The sequence below is a fragment of the Bubalus kerabau genome, chromosome X (genome assembly GCF_029407905.1).
Source record: "Bubalus kerabau isolate K-KA32 ecotype Philippines breed swamp buffalo chromosome X, PCC_UOA_SB_1v2, whole genome shotgun sequence".
Classification (NCBI taxonomy): Eukaryota; Metazoa; Chordata; class Mammalia; order Artiodactyla; family Bovidae; genus Bubalus; species Bubalus kerabau.
In genome coordinates this window covers 53350276-53370994 of record NC_073647.1, presented here as the reverse complement: position 1 = coordinate 53370994, position 20719 = coordinate 53350276, and the positions used below count along the sequence as shown (strand labels likewise).

Sequence of the window (20719 nt, the reverse complement as noted above, 5' to 3'; positions counted from 1 at the left end):
AATTATCTTTCAATGAATTTGTGGAGTAGAACGTGGTCTCCCCGTCCTATTCCTCCACCATCTTAGGACCGCCCTAAGGGTACAATTTTTCAAATCATCATGTATTGATGTGAGAATTGGACCATAAAGAAATCTGAGTGCCAAAGAATTGATACTTTCAAATTGTGGTGCCGTAGAAAACTTTTGAGAGTCCTTTGGACTGCATGGAGATCAACCCAGTAAATCCTAGTGGAAATCAAGCCTGGATATTTATTGTAAGGACTGTTGCTGAAGCTGAAGCTCTAATACTTTGGTCACTTGATGCAAAGAATTGACTCAATGGAAAAGACCCTGATGCTGGGAAAGACTGAGGGCAGGAGGAGAAGGGGTGACAGAGGATGAGGTGATTAGATAGCATCACTGACTCAATGGACATGAGTTTGAGCAAACTCCAGGAGATAGTGAAGAACAGGAGAAACTGGCTGCTGTAGTACATGCGGCAGCAAAGAGTCAGACACAACTTAATCACTGAACAACAACAGCAGAAAGTTAATTTTTATTTTGTTCCTAGCATAGGGTCTTGCACACTGAATAAAGAAGGAACTTTTTTTGTAATTTTTAAGCTAAATAAGCCTATTAAGTTTTTTCTAAATTTATCATGTTTAATTATCAGCATTTGTCTAGATTTATGTATGAATTTGGGTAGTTTCCTTCTCTGTCTATGCACTGTTTATGCAGTGCCTATGCACTGGTTTAAATAAAATATATATTATTTGTTTCTTGAAAGTTTGAAAGAATTTATATTCATTTTAATCTAGCCCCACAATTCTGGTTTGGGGAATAGATGTTTGAAAATTTTTCAAATGTTTAACTGCTGGGGCAAAGTTCAAAACCAGCTCTACTATTTATTAGCTCTGTGATCTTGGGAAAGAATTTCTCCCTTATCTCTAAAATACAGAGAATGATAATATCAAACTTACAGGTTTTTTTGAGGATTAAATATGTGAAAAGCACTTAGCAAGTGTTTAGAAAGAAAGTAATTTTCTTTGTGAGTTATACAGATGATTACTATTTAAAATTTGCCATAATCTTTTGAACAGAGTGTACATTTTCAGTTTAAAAAGTACCAAATAGATAGATAAATAAGGCTAGATAGCTTTTTCTAGGGTCAGTTTTGCAACTGAATGAATCTCTTCAATATAATTTTTGGTGATTAAAAATCCTAGAACACTGAGAAATTATCCTTTTTTTTTAAATTTTATTTTATTTTTTAAACTTTACATAATTGTATTAGTTTTGCCAAATATCAAAATGAATCCACCACAGGTATACATGTGTTCCCCATCCTGAACCCTCCTCCCTCCTCCCTCCCCACACCATCCCTCTGGGTCGTCCCAGTGCACCAGCCCCAAGCATCCAGTATCGTGCATCGAACCTGGACTGGCGACTCGTTTCATACATGATATTTTACATGTTTCAATGCCATTCTCCCAAATCTTACCACCCTCTCCCTCTCTCTCAGAGTCCATAAGACTGTTCTATACATCAGTGTCTCTTTTGCTGTCTCGTACACAGGGTTATTGTTACCATCTTTCTAAATTCCATATATATGCGTTAGTATACTGTATTGGTGTTTTTCTTTCTGGCTTACTTCACTCTGTATAATAGGCTCCAGTTTCATCCACCTCATTAGAACTGATTCAAATGTATTCTTTTTAATGGCTGAGTAATACTCCATTGTGTATATGTTCATCGCAGCACTGTTTATAATAGCCAGGACATGGAAGCAACCTAGATGTCCATCAGCAGATGAATGGATAAGAAAGCTGTGGTACATATACACAATGGAGTATTACTCAGCCATTAAAAAGAAATTATCCTTTTTATGTGGACGTCTGCACTTGATTTTGTGTGTTTCAAAAAAATGCATCTGCACTCAATTTTTCAGTGTATTTCAAAAGAATTTTTTTCAAAGCTTTCTCCTTTTTCTCTATGAGACTTCTTAATAACTTGACCTATTTGACCTGATTTGACAATTTGAATTCTTTCTTCTGAGCTACGAATATACTGATATATCCAGTGATTTTAATTCTGTATTATATTCCAGATCTAGAAGTCATAAACTGGGGGCTTATAGTTTTTCAGAGTGAATTTACTTTCACATTCACCAGAGTCCCCATAATCATTTAATATTTTCCACTTAAAGGACTTCACATATTTACATTTCCCATTTCCTATCTGATGAGTTTGCTATACCTGGCCTAAGTGAATCAGCATTGTTAGTGGGTTTAAGTTCCTTCCAAATGTATATAAAATTATTTTTCACATTTTTCCATGAAATAGATGATCAGTATATGAAATTTATTTCCTTATACACTTGGGAATAAATGCAAAGGAGCTGACTAGGGCAGGTAGAAGCTTCAAGCATATCTCCTTCAGTCAGTTGGTGATGGGAGTACATGTTATTCCTTGCAAGCCTGGAGGCTTTTCTACAAACATAAATGTCTGAAGATGGCTAACTAAATTTTAAGAGGGCAGGATGAGTCAGTTTTCAGCAAGTATGTAATTGCTTTGGCATGAAGTGTCACATGTCTGTTCCGGGAGGAATAAGGGTCAGAAGTGGACAGGCCTCCTCTTGCTACATGGCTGGGATTAAAGTTCCTCAAATGAGACATTTTTGAGAAGTCTTATCATGCAGTTTCTGTGGCTTTCTTATTTAGAAGGGCTGCTACTGCCAGCCTGACAAATGGGACTCTTTCAAGCTCTCTACGTGACTTTTTCATATAATTATTCTGATTCATTCCCAGGATAAAGATAAGTGTACAGAAATATTTTCTACCTGATCAGGTAGACAATTTTTTTGTGGGTATCCCAGTTTACAATCAGTTGATGACTGGGGCTGGAATAATTTTGAAATTTTCCTCACTCGCACGAATGGCAGTTGATGCTGACTGCTGCATGGGACCTAAATGATAACTGTCAGCTTAAGTATTATGAGAAGGCTTCTCAATGTGGCTTGGGCTTCCTTATAGACTGATAGCTGACTTCCAGTAGTAGCTACTGGCCCATGAGGAAGACAAGTAGAAATTTTATTCTCTTATCAAGAATAAAGCATATTCTTGAACCTCATATAACATCACTTACACTATATGTAACATCACTTCATCAGGCCAGTAACAAAGACCCACCCAAGTTCAACAGGAGGGAATATAGGTTCTGTCTCTTGATAGGGTTGTTGTGAGAATATGAAAGAGTGTGTAGGACTATAAATATTATTGCAGTCCTTGGAAAATACTATCTGCTATAGGAATCCAAGGGAAGTAGCTTAAGAGAGTAGTTAAGGATAGTTCAATCTCTGACAGTTACCACACGTATGAGCTTAGTAGGTAAATCATTCTACCTTTCTAAGGATGGTTTCCTCATCTATAAAGTGGGGATAACAAGTTCTAATCTATAGGGCTAGCATAAGGGTTAAATGGGATAATGCATTTAAAGTGCTTGGTATGTTGTTAATGCTTAGTTATTACTATTATTAATATTGTATGACATAGAGTCATTCAATCTGCCAATATAATTTTCTTCATTATTGGAAATGTTCCATATTTTCATTGTTCACTTGGTAGCCTTTAGCCACATATGGCTATGGACCTCTTTAAAGGTGACTAGTGCAACCTATTCCAAGGCCAAATTAGCCTGCTACTCCAGGTGTTTCTTGACTTCCTACTTTTGCATTCCAGGCCCCTATAATGAAAAGGACATCTTTTTTGGGTGTTAGTTCTAAAAGGTCTTGTAGGTCTTCATAGAACCGTTCAACTTCAGCTTCTTCAGCATTACTGATTGGGGCATAGACTTGGATTACTGTGATATTGAATGGTTTGCCTTGGAAACGAACAGAGATAATTCTGTTGTTTTTGAGATTGCATCCAAGTACTGCATTTTGGACTCTTTTGTTGACAATCATGGCTACTCCATTTCTTCAGAGGGATTCCTGCCCGCAGTAGTAGATATAATGGTCATCTGAGTTAAATTCACCCATTCCAGTCCATTTTAGTTTGCTGGTTCCTAGAATGTCAACATTCACTCTTGCCATTTCTTGTTTGACCACTTCCGATTTGCCTTGATTCATGGACCTGACATTCCAGGTTCCTATGCAATATTGCTCTTTACAGCATCAGACCTTGCTTCTATCACCAGTCATATCCACTGGTGATGTGGTGGGTATTGTTTTTGCTTTGGCTCCATCCCTTCATTCTTTCTGGAGTTATTTCTCCATTGATTTCCAGTAGCATATTGGGCACCTACTGACCTGGGTAGTTTCTCTCTCAGTATCCTATCATTTTTCCTTTTCATACTGTTCATGGGTTTCTCAAGGCAAGAATACTGAAGTGGTTTGCCATTCCCTTCTCCAGTGGACCACATTCTGTCAGATCTCTCCACCATGACCCACCCATCTTGGGTTGCCCCACAGGCATGGCTTAGTTTCATTGAGTTAGACAAGGCTGTGGTCCTAGTGTGAATAGATTGACTAGTTTTCTGTAAGTATGGTTTCAGTGTGTCTGCCCTCTGATGTCCTCTTGCAACACCTACCGTCTTACTTGGGTTTCTCTTACCTTGGGCACAGGGTATCTCTTCACGGCTGCGCCAGCAAAGCGCAGCCACTGCTCCTTACCTTGGATGAAGGGTATGTCCTCACCGCCACCCTTCCTGACCTTCAAAGTGGGATAGCTCCTCTAGGCCCTCCTGCACCCATGCAGCCACTATTCCTTGGACATGGGGTTGGTCCTCCCGGCCGCTGTCCCTGGCCTTGGGAGTGGGGGCATGGGGTAGCTCCTCCCGGCTGCCTCCCCTGACCTCGGATGAGGGGTAGCTCCTCCCGGATGCCACCCCTGATCTCGGACGTGGGGTAGCTCCTCTTGGCCGCTGCCCCTGATCTCGGACGTGGGGTAGCTCCTCTCGGCCAATAACACAAGAGAACATTCTACACATGGACATCACCAGATGGTCAAAACCGAAATCAGACTGATTATATTCTTTGCAGCCAATTATGGAGAAGCTCTATACAGTCAACAAAAACAAGACCAGCAGCTGACTGTGGCTCAGACCATGAACTCCTTATTACCAAATTCAGACTTAAACTGAAGAAAGTAGGGAAAACCACTAGACCATTCAGGTATGACCTAAATCAAATCCCTTATGATTATACAGTAGAAGTGAGAAATAGATTTAAGGGCCTAGATCTGATAGATAGAGTGCCTGATGAACTATGGACTGAGGTTCGTGACATTGTACAGGAGACAGGGATCAAGACCATCTTCATGGAAAAATATACAAAAAAGCAAAATGGCTGTCTGGGGAGGCCTTACAAATAGCTCTGAAAAGAAAAGAAGTGAAAAGCAAAGGAGAAAGGAAAGATATAAGCATCTGAATGCAGAGTTCCAAAGAACAGCAAGAAGAGATAAGAAAGCCTTCCTCAGTGATCAATGCAAAGAAATAGAGGAAAACAAAGAATGGAAAAGACTAGCGATGTCTTCAAGAAAATTAGAGATACCAAGGGAAAATTTCATGCAAAGATGGGCTCGATAAAGGACAAAAATGGTATGGACCTAACAGAAGCAGAAGATATTAAGAAGAGATGACAAGAACACACAGAAGAACTGTACAAAAAATATCTTCACAACTCAGATAATCACGATGATGTGATCACTGACCTAGAGCCAGACATTCTGGAATGTGAAGTCAAGTGGGCCTTAGAAAGCATCACTACAAACAAAGCTAGTGGAGGTGATGGAATTCCAGTTGAGCTATTGCAAATCCTGAAAGATGATGCTGTGAAAGTGCTGCACTCAATATGCCAGGAAATTTGGAAAACTCAGCAGTGGCCACAGTGCTGGAAAAGGTCAGTTTTCATTCTAATTCCAAAGAAAGGCAATGCCAAAGAATGCTCAAACTACCGCACAATTGCACTCATTTCACACGCTAATAAAGTAATGCTCAAAATTCTCCAAGCCAGGCTTCAGCAATACGTAAACCATGAACTTCCAGATGTGCAAGCTGGTTTTAGAAAAGGCAGGTGAACCAGAGATCAAATTGCCAACATCCGCTGGGTCATGGAAAAAGCAAGAGAGTTCCAGAAAAACATCTATTTCTGCTTTATTGACTATGCCAAAGACTTTGTGTGGATCACAATAAACTGTGGGAAATTCTGAAAGAGATGGGAAAACAAGACAACTTGACCTGCCTCTTGAGAAATCTGTATGCAGGTCAGGAAACAACAGTTAGAACTGGACATGGAACAACAGACTTGCTCCAAATAGGAAAAGGAGTACGTCAAGGCTGTATATTGTCACCCTGCTTATTTAACTTCTATGCAGAGTACATCATGAGAAACGCTGGACTGGAAAAAAAAAAAACACAAGCTGGAATCAAGATTTCCGGGAGAAATATCAATAACCTCAGATATGCAGATGACACCACCCTTATGGCAGAAAGTGAAGAGGAACTCAAAAGCCTCTTGATGAAAGTGAACGTGGAGAGTGAAAAAGTTGTTGGCTTAAAGCTCAACATTCAGAAAACGAAGATCATGGCATCCGGTGCCATCACTTCATGGGAAATAGATGGGGAAAGAGTGGAAACAGTGTCTGACTTTGTTTTTTTGGGCTCCAAAATCACTGCAGATGGTGACTGCAGCCATGAAATTAAAAGACGCTTACTCCTTGGGAGGAAAGTTATGACCAACCTAGGTAGCATATTCAAAAGCAGAGACATTACTTTGTCAACAAAGGTCTGTCTAGTCAAGGCTATGCTTTTTCCAGTGGTCTTGTATGGATGTCAGAGTTGGACTGTGAAGAAGACTGAGCGCCAAAGAATTGATGCTTTTGAACTGTGGTGTTTGAGAAGACTCTTGAGAGTCCCTTGGCCTGCATTGAGGTCCAACCAGTCCATTGTGAAGATCAGCCCTGTGATTTCTTTGGAAGGAATGATGCTGAAGCTGAAACTCCAGTACTTTGGCCACCTCATGCGAAGAGTTGACTCATTGGAAAAGACTCTGATGCTGGGAGGGATTGGGGGCAGGAGGAGAAGGGGACTACAGAGAATGAGATGGTACCATATTGTGGTTTTTATTGGCATTTCTCTGACAATGAGTGATGTTGAACACTTTTTCATGTGTTTGTTAGCCATCTGTATGTCTTCTTTGGAGAAATGTGTGTTTAGTTGTTTGGTCCATTTTTTTATTGGGTCGTTTGTTTTTCTGGTATTGAACTTCATGATCTGCTTGTACATTTTTGAGATTAATTCTTTGTTGGTTGCTTTGTTTGCTATTATTTTCTCCTATTCTAATGGCTTTCTTTTCACCTTGCTTATAGTTTCCTTCATTGTGCATAAGCTGTTAAGTTTAATTAGATCCAATTTTATTTTTACTTTTATTTCCATTACTCTGGGAGGTGGGTCATAGAGGTTTATGCTGTGATATAAATCAGAGAGTGTTTTGCCTATGTTTTCCTCTAGGAGTTTTATAGTTTCTGGTCTTACATTTAGAACTTTAATCCATTTTGAGTTTATTTTTGTGCATGGTGTTAAAAAGTTTTCTAGTTTCATTGTTTAACACATGGTTGGACAGTTTTCCCAGTACCACTTATTAAAGAGATTGTCCTTTCTCCACTGAAAAATTTTGCCTCCTTTGTCAAAAATAAGGTGTCCATAGGTATGTGGATTTATCTCTGAGCTTTCTATTTTGTTCCATTGATCTATATTTCTGTCTTTGTGCCAGTACCATACTGTCTCGATGGCTGTAGCTTTGTAGTATAGTCTGAAGTCAGGCAGGTTGATTCCTTCATTTACATTCTTTTTTCTCAAGATTGCTTTGGTTATTCGAGGTTTTTGTATTTCCATACAAATTTTGAAATTATTTGTTCTAGTTCTGTGAAAAATAAAGTTGGTAGCTTCATAGAGATTGCTTTGAATCTATAGATTGCTTTGGGTAGTATACTCCTTTTCATAATGTTGATTCTTCTGATCCATGGATGTGGTATATTTTTTCCATCTAAATGTGATATCTTTGATTTCTTTCATCAGTGTTTTATAGTTTTCAATATATAGGTCTTTTGTTTCTTTAGGTATATTTATTCCCAAGTATTTCATTCTAATAATTGCAATGGTAAATGGGATTGTTTCCTTAATTTCTCTTTCTGTTTTCTCATTGTTAGTGTATAGAAATGCAAGTGATTTCTGTGTTTTGTACCCTGAAATGTTACTATATTCCTTGATTAGCTTTAGTAATTTCTGGTGGTATCATTAGGGTTTTATTTGTAGAGGATCATGTCATCTGCAATCAGTTAGTTTTAATTCTTCTTTTCCAATCTGAATTCCTCTTATTTCTTTTTCTTATCTGATTTATGTGGCTAAAACTTCCAAAACTATGTTTAAAACTATGTTAAACTTCCAAAACTAGATTCAATACAATCCCTATCAAGCTGCCAACAGTATTTTTCACAGAACTATAACAAGTAATTTCACAATTTGTATGAAAATACCAAAAAACCTCCAATAGCCACAGCAATCTTGAGAAAGAACAATGGAAATGAAGGAATCAACCTGCCTGACTTCAGACTAGCTACAAAGCTTCAGTCATCAAGACAGTATGGTACTGGCACAAAGACAGAAATATAGATCAGTGGAACAAAATAGAAAGTCCAGAGATAAGTCCACATACCTATGGACACCTTGTATTTGACAAAGGAGGCAAAAATATACAATGGAGAAAGGAAAACTAGTTCCTAAAACTTCCAAAACTAAGTGTTGGCAGTAGACACCCTTTTCTATTTCCTGGCTTTATGGGAAATGCTTTCAATTTTTCAGTATTGAGGATAATGTTTGCTGTGGGTTAATCATATATGGCTTTTATTATGTTGAGGTATTTTCCTTCTATGCCTGCTTTCTGGGGAGTCTTTGTCATAAATGGGTGTTGAAATTTGTCAAAGGCTTTCTCTGCATCTATTGAGATAACCATATGGTTTTTATCTTTCAATTTGTTAATGAGCTGTATCACACTGATTGATTTGCAAATACTGAAGAATCTTTGAATCCTTGGGATATAATCCATTTGGTCATTATGTATGATCTTTTTAATATGTTGCAGAATTTTGAGCATTACTTTACTAGTATGTGAGATGAGTGCAATTGTGCGGTAGTTTGAGCATTCTTTGGCATTGCCTTTCTTTGGGATTGGAATTAAAACTGACCTTTTCCAGTCCTGTGGCCACTTCTGCTTCATTGACTATGTCAAAGCCTTTGATAATGTGGATCAAAACAAACTGTGGAAAATTATTAAAGAAATGGGAATACCAAACCACCTTATCTGCCTCCTGAGAAATCTGTATGCAGGTCAAGAAGCAAATGTTAGAACCGGACATGGGACAATGGTTCCAAATTGGGAAAGGAGTACATCAAGGCAAGGACAGTTGTAAGCAGAGAATATTTGGAAGGTTTTTTGACCAAAGAATTATATATATTTTTTCCTTTCTTAATATCTGTATCAGTAGTAAACCTGATAATTTGATCACTTGGTGTCTATATCTTGTATCTACCTTCAGAGAAGCAGAAAGGAATTTTAGGTAATCAGTTTTTCAAATTCAATACTGTTTATCAGGACAAAAACTCAACATGACCCCTAAATCTTTCATCACATAAAATCGCATGGAAAGTAGTTTAAATACCTAATTATAAAAATACAGTATTTCATCTATTTTAAGGTACATATTTGTTTTTCATTTCCTAACATTTGAAATACAATGTGCCTTATAATTAACGGTGTTTTGCAATGGCTTGTAGACAGATGGTACTCATGACATGGATGCCACTCTCTGCAAATGTATAAGTTTGTCTTTCCTGATAAAAAGACCACATAGCTGGACTCCTAGAAGACTTATTCAATAAGTCATGTCAAAATAATTTGATGAATGGATATGAGCCCATTGGAATCTACTGGTAAAGTCAAAAAAGAGAGCTCATTAAAACTTACATAATAGGTGCCTGAGGCTACTGGGAAAATGCAGCAGATGATAATAGAATACTCCTAATCGTACAGAAGTCAATATTATGTGGTAAATATATGATTATAATTTGAAAAGCAATTCAGAACAGTTAGATCTTTCAGTTCTATCAGCAATTCAGTTAGATCTTTAGAACAAAGAAATGTTTTAATCAATTTACTTCACTTACGTTTCCCTTTTTATAAATATACAATAATGATAGTGTAAACTTTATATCTAAATAGGTATAACATTTTTCAATGAAATTTTTTAAAGTTATATGTGATAATGAAGTATTGTGTCAGTTGAATTGGCAATGTCATTTTCTCTCTTTGCAGTATATAAAATAATGATACATCATAAAATTGATGATATCTTAATAGAATTAAATATAAAATTAATAATAGAAATATTAATATTAGGAGAAAATTTGGTAAAGTATTTTGTATAAAAATAAGATGAGATAATGTTTATTAAGCTAGAAAGTGAATCCATAATCAGTAAAGCAAAATATGGTATTTTGATTGCTTAAAAAAATCACTTGAAAAGATACCATTAACAATGACAAAATATGAACAAACAGACTGAGAATAAGTATTTCCAAAATGTATACCAGAGTAAGAATAGCACTAATATACAAAGAGCTTTTAAAAATTGAAGATAAAAAATATGAAACATAACCCTGAAAAATCATTTAATTAAGCAAGATAGTTTAATAAAGAATTAGAATAGTCCCTTCATTTGTGAAGATCATACTGTAGAAATTCCATGCAAAGTCCTAAGTCTTGGCTAAAGTCTGAGTTCTGTCATCTACTACAATTATAAGTAAGTAATGGAGAACAGATACATTTAAACATCTGTTGTTTCTTAGTTTTAGAGAAAAAACAAAAGCTGTGTTGCTCATTTGAAAGGAACTATCACGATGATACAACTCTTTGGCCCATATCTGTTTCCTAAATTTTTCAACTCATTGTAATAGGAAAATGACTTTTTTAAGTAGTATAATCTATCCAGGGGAATTGTTTAGTTGCTAAGTCATGTTTGACTCTTTTGCAGCCCCATAGACTGTAGCCTATCAGGCTCCTCTGTCCATGTGATTTCCCAGGCAAGAATACTGGAGTGGGCTGCCATTTATACAGGGTAATGTGGCAGACTAAATATGCCAACACATTCTTTGATAGTATTCCTATTGAGAGGGAGGTTTATGACACTAGCCACAAATTTAGATGGATCTCCTGACTACTTTGGGCTTCCCTGGTGGCTCAGAGGTTAAAGCATCTGCCTAGAATGCGGGAGACCCAGGTTCGATCCCTGGGTCGGGAAGATCCCCTGGAGAAGGAAATGGCAACCCACTCCATTACTCTTGCCTGGAGAATCCCATGGAGGGAGAAGCCTGATAGGCTACAGTCCATGGGGTCGCAAAGAGTCGGACATGACTGAGTGACTTCAGTTTCACTTTCCTGACTACTTTGGCCATTAGAATATAGTAGAAACAATACTTTGCTGGATTCTAGACCCATTTTTTTTTTTTAAACCGGCAGCTTCTATTTCCTGTATTGCAGAATCCTTGTTCATGGAACCCTGAACCATAATGTTAAAAGAGCTACTACTATGCTGTATGCTGTAGGGTGATGTGCATAAGTTCTGAGATTACATTGAGAGAGAAGCCCAGATAAATGCAGCTTTCTAGCCATTGCATGCAAGATGACATGTGACTGAAGCCATCTTGGGCCCTCCAAACAGGAGAGTCACGTCAGTTGACATAATGTCTGCACTAAGGAATACTTTTGTGAAATGCTTTCCATTTGGCCACTTTATCTCAGGAGGCTGAAAGGCCGTTGCATTTGCTAAGTAACAGGGGATTTAGGAAGCATTTCCAAATGTTGTTTTATTTGGAATACAAGTCCCCAAATATATAGTGATTCCCCAGGACTGCCATCCATATTTTAGGGGGAAATTAAGATGTTCAGAATCATAACACTGGTTTGGACTCTTACAAATAAATATCCATATAATAAAAGAGAGGTAAAGGTGGGGGAATTATATGTGAAAAACAGAGCTTAATAACAACCAAATGTAATGCATGTTTCATGATTAGATTTTGGCTTGGGTGGAAGAGGTGCCAAGGACTCCAGCCTTGACCAAACTGTAGTCTGACTCCTGTCAGCCCAATTCTCAACTAGGAGGCGTGTTCAATTTCGGCAAAGAATTTAGTTCCTCCTTTCTTTATCTAAAGTTCATAAATCACATATTGCTATGATTCCTTACAATATACCTATATTAACTCCATTTTACAAACAAGAAAAATGAGATTTAAAAATTACCCCTTGGTAATCTAGCTTTCAAGGGAAAGAACTGAGATTTGGGCCTAGATTTGTGTGATTTTAGAATTAAACCATATGCAATTGCTGGAGGCAGATTGAATTCTAGTTCAACCGACTTACATGTTGATAGAACATACTTCTTTCAGAAGATGAATATTGAATGGAACAGCACTTCATTGGGCCTGATCTTGTATGACAGATCTTAGTTAAGGCATTTTTTTAATTAAAATATGTATTAAACAGGGTTCTCCAGAAAAAGCAGCATCAATAGAATACACACACACAAACACATAAATATATATATATATATAGAGAGAGAGAGAGAGAGACAGACAGACAGACAGACAGACAGAGAGACAGAGACAGAAGCAAAGAGGTTGATTTTAAGAAATTAGCTCACACACTTCAGGAGGCTAACAAAATATGAATGTATGCTGGCAGCCTGGAGACCCTGGGAAGCAATTGTGTTGAACCTGAAGTCTGAAGGTGGTATGCTTACAGAATTCCCTCTTCCTCAGAGGGAGGTCAGGAGTTTTTCTGTTAAAGCTTTCAACTGTTTATATCAAGCCCACCTGCAAAGTGGAGGATAATCTGTTTTAACAAAGTTTTCCTATTTAAAAGTTAATCTCATGTAAAAAAAAAAAAAAAAAAAAAAAAGACCTGACAACAACATCTAGACTGCTCTTTGACCAACTATCTGGTACGGTGATCTACCCAAGTTAACACAAAAAATTAAGCATCACAGAATCTCAGTACTCTGCCTTGATTACCTACCAAATCTAATTGCTGGAATCAACTTTGTTATAAAATCTAGTGCAAAATATTTTAACCAGAGACATAGACAATAAGATTTTCTAAATAAATAATCCATTTCCTAGATTTTTCCATTTGTTCAGCAGCACACTATAGGCAAGTATATTAGGATGATTAAATACTTCCTCCAATTGGATGTCTGGCAAAACAAGTACTTTGTATCTTTACTGTTTATATTTAAAGTTCAACTTCTTTCAGTGTCACTCTTGGTTAAGACAGACTTGTGTGTAACAAAATCTTTCTTGACACCTTACTAGACACAACTAGGTAAGACTAAACCTCTGAGGAGTTGATGGCTGATCCTCTAAACAAATGCTCCCTTCAGGCACATAACTGAATTGCAATGATGTTAAGCACTGGAAATGGGTAGTGCATGACTTAGGCTGTTAGTCTCATTGCATTTGACCACATGAATGCTTTCATAGAAAAATATACAGTGACACGCATTATCATTTTTGTGCTAAAAGGCACTCACATATATCATCCAGGAAATTTTTTTCTTTCTATGAATAAAGAATGCAGTGGAAAAAAATTTACCTTGGGCTATTGGAGAGTTATTTGCTCTATAAATTTGAACTGTTCTTATAAAAGCATTCTAAACTGAAAGCTGCAATTTTTTTTCTTTTATTTAATGAAAAATCACTTCCCTCTCCCACACTGAGTGCACTGTTTAGTAATAAATTTTTGTAACTTCCAGATATATGGAGTCAAAGAGCCAATTGTTTTAGATGTAAAATTAAAAAAAAAAAAAAAAACAACTTAAGAAAGAGGCCAGCAGTTTTCTCTCACTAGATAAATCTTCAGTAACATTTCTCCCTTGAGAGTATCTAGTGAATACCCCATAGTAGATAAAATTGAGCTCCAAAGCACCAATCTATCAAGTAATAATCAATTTATCTACACTTCTTCACAAAGCCAAAACAAATTAGAATCTGGCAATTTTTGTTCCCAACCTCAGAAATGAGAGATATTCACCCATTGTATTGTACTTGCTCCCTGCGTGTCTAAGCACTCTATGTCTCTACTTGCCATTATAAAAGGCAAAACCTCAGTTTTCTACCTTCTTCTCTGTTTCTGTTTTCTGTATGTCTTCTTTACTGTTCACATGGAATACTTCACTTCCGGTACTTCTAGTCACAAAATGTTTGGAAGGTATTTTTCTAAACTAAGCAATTCTCTGTGTGAGACACCATCTGGATATGCTACAATTCAGCTCAGTTCTGACACTAACTATCCAGGGATAGCATTAGATTTCTTAAATCTTCAGTCCTACAAGGCTATCTCCCACACCCAAGTTTAGACAGCAATAGTAAGCACAAGTTGTTACCTGTTCTTCTGAATGACCAGCTACAGATTGGAGGGTCTTCCTCCTCAGGCTCCAATAATTTTCTAGAAGAGCTCACAGAACTTAATGACACACTTGCTTACCCTTACTAGTTTATTAAAGAATATGATAAGGGATCCTCTGAACATCCCATTGAAAGAGATGCAAAGAACAAATATGTGAGGAAGAGAACAGAGCTTCCATGCCCTTCCCAGGCACACCACTCTCCCAGCACTTCTGCATGTTCACCAACCTGATCATGTTTGAGTTTCTATTGAGGCTTCATCACATACACATGACTGATTATTAACTCCATTTCCAACCCTTATCTTTTCTCAAGAGAATGGAGGTGGGAGTGAGGCTGAAAATTACAAGCTTCCAATCATAGCTTGGTCTTTCAGGTGACAAGATCTCACCCAAGAGCCATCCAGGAGCCCACTCAGAGTTACGTCATTAGAACAAAAGACAGTCTTACTGCTCAAGAAATTAGAAGGCTTTCTGGAGCTCTGTGTCAGGAACCAGGGTCAGAGACCAAATATTGACACAAACAAAAAAAAATGTTTCTAGTGTTATGTTTAGGAATTTGCAAAGGTTTTAGGATCTCTGTGCCAGGATCCAGGGGTAGATTTGAATATATATATATATATATATATTTCTTATTAAAAATCACAACATCACAACCATGATTCCTGAAATTTTCATCATTAGTGGAACACCACTACAGCACTCATTATTTAGAAACTGTGAGAAGGGGAACACGGTTACTTATTATTTTCTCTTAATATTTTATTCAAAATTGCCTTATTAGACACTAAACTATTAAAATGAAATGTCATGGGAGTAATCTTGGCAAAAAATGGGAATTTAGAAAAGAACATATCCTGAATTGTCCCATGGACTTCTAGAGCATGGAAGGAATATTGTGGGTATATCTTGAGCCAGAATGCAACAAACACTTTAAGAATTGTATGTCTTTGATTCAATGGTGAAGTGTAAAACCCAAGCAGAAAGTGAGATGATGCAAAACACATAGTGTACCATCATGTATAACTCATAAAATGTGATTACAGGCACTTTGCCTCTATGGCATTCCTCCAAAAAACTATAACCTCAGTCTAATCATAAGAAAAACACCAGATAAATCTCAATTGAGGGACGTTCTATACAAAATATCACACCAGTATTCCTCAGAACTATCAAGGTCATCATTAATTAGGAAAGTCTGGGAAATTGTCACGGTCTAGAGGAGCCTAAAGAGACATGACTACTAAATGTAATGTAAACTTTTTGATGGGATTTTGAAACAGAAAAAGGACATTAACAAAACACTTAAGAAAATCGAATAAACTATGGGTTTTGTTGTTGTTATTTTTCACTCGCTCAATCACGTCCAACTCCTTGCAAGCCCATGGACTGCAGCAAGACAGGCTTCCCAGTCCACTAACTCCTGGAGTTTGCTCAAATTCACACCCATTGAGTCGCCTTTAGTTGATAATAATATTGGCACATTAATTGCAACAAGTATATCATGTTAATAATAGGAGAAACTGGGGCATGAGTATTTGGGTACTGTTTTATCTTTGCAATTGTTCTGTAAATCTGAAACTCTTCAAAACTGTTTATGAAGAAAATGTACTACTAGTAGATCTCTGAGTTACATATGCTGTTGACAGGGTTAAGCTTCCATTTATGGTTGTCTTTATTATTATTATTTTTTAACTTCTGTTTTCCCCAATCAACTTTAGAATATTTTGATAGACAAGAATGGAATCAACCCTGTGTACAGGTTAAGTTTTTGCTGTGTTTATGCAACTGTAGAATCTCAGATACTTGAAATGGCTATGGAGTTTGTAACTGAACTTACAGAAATTAAACTCTGTACCTACTTGGCCATTTCACAGTTGTGTTTTGTTTTGGTTGAAGCCATTTCCATTACACCATTAAAAATTTATTTTATAAATCAATGTGGCCAATTCTGGCAATAAAAGCAACAAGTTCAATAGTGGTTTTAATCAAACTAAATATTAGCTCACAATATTTTTATTTGTTGAAATATACATTTTTAGTATTTTTTTTCTTTAGAGCAGTTTTCCCCCCATTTACAGAGTATGAATTCCCATATTAACTTTTTCAGGTTTTTAGTGTTCTTGCCAAGGTTATTATGATAATATATATCTCTAACCTGGTAATCTCTAATCTACATATTACTCACTACAGCTTTTTTTTTTTTCCCCCCAAAATGGCTGGAGTCAAGCTGAGAAATACCACAAATTAGCCTACACATATAGTATACTTCTAAAATTCCAATCTTCTTTTGCCAGAAATTAAAGTTTTGCTTGAATTAAATGTTTGTTTTTAATTCCTTCATCAGCTAACCTTTAGTGCAGGTGTTCCTGCTAAGTTGCTTCAGTCCTATTTAACTCTTGGCAACCCATAAACTGTAGCCTGCCAGGCTCCTCTCTCCATGGGATTTCCCAGGCAAGAATACTGGAGTTAAGTGCAAATAAAAACTACAATGAGGTACCATCTCACAGCAGTCAGAATGGCTGCGATCAAAAAGTTTACAAACAAGAAATGCTAGAGAGATTGCGGAGAAAAGGAAACCCTCTTACACTGCTCATGGGAATGCAAACTAGTATAGCCACTATGGAGAACAGTGTGGAGATTCCTTAAAAAAAACTGGGAATAGAACTGCCATACCACCCAGCAATCCCACTGCTGGTCATACACACCAAGGAAACCAGAATTGAAAGAGACACGTGTACCCTAATGTTCATCACAGGACTGTTTACAATAGCTAGGGCATGGAAGCAACCTAGTTGTCCATCGATAGACGAATGGATAAGAAAGCTGTGGTACATATCCACAGTGGAATATTACTCAGCTTTAAAAAAAATGCATTTGAAGCAGTTCTAATGATGTGGATGAAGCTGGAGTCTATTATACAGAGTGAAGTTAGTCAGAAAGAGAAACACATGTATACCTGTGGGAGATTCATTTTGATATATGGCAAAACCAATACAATATTGTAAAGTTAAATAAAATAAAATTAAAAAAAATAAAATAAAATAAAATTTGATCCTCCTCAAAAAAAAACTAAATAAAATAAAGTATATTAATGCATATATATGTAATCTAGACAGATGGTAATGATGACTCTATATGCGAGACAGCAAAAGAAACTCTTGGACTCTATGGGAGAAGGCAAGCATGGGATGACTTGAGAGAATAGCATTGAAACATGTATATTACCATATGTGAACTATATCACCAATCCATGTTCGATGCAAGAGACAGGGCATTCAAGGCCAGTGTACTGGGATGACCCTGAAGGATGGGATGGGGAGGGAGGTGGGAGAGGGATTCAGGATGGGGTCACTTGAACACCTGTGGCTGATTCGTGTTGATATATGGTGAAAGCCACTACAATATTGTAAAGTAACTAGCCTCCAATTAAAATAAATTAATTATTTTTTAAAAAAGAAAAATAATACTGGAGTGGATTGCCATTTCCTTCTCCAGGAAATCTTTCCAACCTAGAGATCAAACCCATATCTCCTGCATTGCAGGCGGATTCTTTACCTCTAAGCCACCTAACCTTTTGTAGGAATAAGCAAATTAATATAGCAATTACAGAAAGATGGGTGAGAAAAGAAAGAAGACAAAAAGCACTAGATTATGTGATCTGTTCAAACTTAAGGACTAATAAAGTTGCCAAGTACAATCAAGTATTTACTGATCTTGTGTAGCTTAAGAGGTTTCGAAGTACTGGGATTCTCTCCATTTAGCCAAGTTGAAAGTAAAGCCAGGAATGAAGTTACTTTGTTCCACAAATATTATCAGCATTCTCCAAAAGTTTCACTTGGATCCTCAAGGGTCGTGTACATAAATCCAGAGGTGGAATTTACATTAAATAAGACAATAGGCCTAATGAAATAAATAAATATATCTTGTTTGTCTTGAAAGATACAAAATAAATTTTCTAAAACACTACAATATCACTTACCAGCTTTGAAAAGTGGGTGAAATAATGTTCATTTCAAAAAGCTAAATTGAAGGGAATCTCTGAGTAAACAAAAATTAAGCTAACTTATTGAAATGTTCCACCTAAAGGTATATTTTACCCTAGATATATTTTAAGAACAATTTAAAATAAAATAAAACCTTTGACTTTTAAATGAAAAAATTTGCATAATAAATATGATTTTTTATTTCTCATAGCTTTATTAATACCTATAATAATGAATAAGAAAGCATGCAATACAGAATCTGATATCGAACAATTAATACACATTTTCCACTGGACTACATACTGCCTTCCTACACCATACAATATGCAACCCTCTCACTTCCAAAGCATGGATAGAGCTGCTTTGAGATACTCTTTACTTTTAGATGCTGTATGATGTCACAGAGGAGGAATCTTCTCAAAATACAAACATAAATACATATTTCATAAAATTCCAAGTATTTTAAGCAGGGATAGCATAAATTTCACACATTTTATTTGAAAAAGTATCACATACAATAACTAAACAATTGCCTTCATGGTTTTTTGTTTTTTTTTTTTTTTTTCATTTTTGCACACACATTTTTTTGAGTGGCCTTCTCATTACTACTTCTATTGATGTCAACTTGCACTGCTTTTAAAAATCATATTTACTGAAAGAATATGGATGGTTAATGTAAAAAAGTGACTATGAGTTAATATTTTAAGGCCTCTGCATAAAATTCCACTGGAATGGTAATTGGTGTGTTAATTTAAAAAAGTTCCTGCTCATATATAGTTCAGCTTCTCTTACTCCCATGTTTTCCAGGGCAATTGTGCCAGTTGGAAATAGCCAAAATAGTGTCTAATGATTGTGAGAAAAGGTAATATAAATATAACTATAAATTTGATTTGGAACCAAATGTGAAAATATGAAACCAAATAGGAAATAAGAAGAGATGATAACCATAGTGGAAAATATATATCACAAGAGAATAAAAAGTTTAAACAAAAAGATATTCATATTCATAAATGTGAATTAGGAGATATATGCACATTCAGACTTAATATAAACAACAAAAAAATAATGTTGAAATATGCATGTGGGTAAAACTTAATTTTCCCATGACTGCAAAGGATCTTTTTTTTTTTGCTTGTGACAGGACTGCATTTATAGGATTGCAGAATGTGTGATATTTTGAGTTTATTTTTCTCCACTTCAATGAAAGTGTGTGGCAAATATTTAAGAAGGCAGAGGCTCTTCATAAACTGTCACCAATACACAATAACACTGATCATTTAACAATGACCTTTTTCTAGCCAAATTTACATTACCAAAAACAAAATGTTAAGTAATTAAATAAGACTACACAAAATGTACTCTAAATTTATCACATCATTTGTACCATATGTAAGTTTGTTTCTAATACATTGACACATTATTAGCTAAAACTTGAAGATAAGTTCAAAGAAAAAATGTGTATGCACTTAGCATATAAGATACACAGTGATTGAATACATACTTACAAATGTGGTATATTAACATTATAGCTAGTAAATTAATGATCACATTGATTGTACATGGCCAAAAGAAAAGAACAAGTTTGATTGAACATATTATTACCATCCTTGTCATTCAACTGTAAGTTCTTATAAGTAAATCAAATCTTACTTTTCAAGGGAAATTTTTTTTTTTTAGTAAAATAAGCCTATTTGAAGTTCTGGGACTAAATTTGGTGCATTAAAAATATCTGTGAGTTTTGTCAATCTACAGCTCTGTCCATCCACCCAAAGAAAGAGTTTTCAACATGATGAGAAATATCTCATTGAATCTGAAACCTTAGCAGTAACAGGTTGCCAAGGCCAGACCTAGTGGAAGCTTAGGAAGAGAATACACAGGGGAGAAAAACTGGGCTCACACCCCTTGCCTCTTTGGCTACTTTGAGCCTGCTTCCATTTAAAGTCTCTCTGGTACAAACCCAGAAGAGGGTGCCCAGTCATTTTATATTCTGAACACAATCTAAGTCTGATGGTATAATCAGAAATAGAAAGGGCAATAAAAGCATATTTGTTCATTCCTATATATTTAGGAAAGGTATCAACACTTCACAAATTTTACATGAGGATTTAAGAGCCACCCACATAACAAAATAGATCACACTATAAGGAAAAAAGAAATCTGACTTTGGTTTTATTCTGATTTTCAACATAGCTAGTAACTATTCATACTACTGACATTATTTAATAGTCTTAATTTCTCCTT

General features: G+C 36.1%; 1 non-coding gene across 1 annotated transcript; it reads left to right on the top strand.

The window, feature by feature from the left end:
• Positions 1-11258: 11258 nt before the first annotated feature.
• On the top strand, positions 11259-11330 carry TRNAS-AGA (transfer RNA serine (anticodon AGA)). The gene has a single exon. It is a non-coding gene; the product is annotated as a tRNA-Ser (tRNA).
• The last annotated feature ends 9389 nt before the right edge of the window (positions 11331-20719 follow it).